Here is a 441-nt window from a genome sequence, read left to right as displayed (position 1 = left end):
TGGAGGGGGGGATGGGTGGAGGGACCAAAGCAGAGGGAGGGGAGGGAGAGCAGAAAGGGGGGGAGAGAGAAGGATATACTGGGACCTGGGGGGGGGATGTAAGGAGAAAGCCGGAGAGAGGAAGGGTGGAGACACAGAGACAGGCAGGGAGGGAGGGAAGGAGGGAGAAGGGGGGGGGACAGAAAACACAGAGGGAAGGAGAAAAACGAACAGAAAGGGAAGTAATAAAATGACAGACAGAAGACCACAGACGTAGGATAAAGTATCGAGATGTAGAGGCCGAGAAAGGCAGAAAGAAAGGAAGAAGGACAGATATACAGAGACAGAAGGGAGGATAGAAAGAAAGAGTCAGAGAGAGCAAAACCAACCAAGAATGATACGGGCAGAGAGAAAGAGGAAGGAAGAGAGAGAGAGAGAGACAGACAGACAGGAGAGAGAGGG

The sequence above is a fragment of the Galeopterus variegatus genome, unplaced genomic scaffold (assembly GCF_000696425.1).
Source record: "Galeopterus variegatus unplaced genomic scaffold, G_variegatus-3.0.2 Scaffold8548, whole genome shotgun sequence".
Taxonomy (NCBI): domain Eukaryota; kingdom Metazoa; phylum Chordata; class Mammalia; order Dermoptera; family Cynocephalidae; genus Galeopterus; species Galeopterus variegatus.
The sequence above is the reverse complement of the archived record's forward strand: the minus strand, read 5'-3'. Positions refer to the sequence as shown.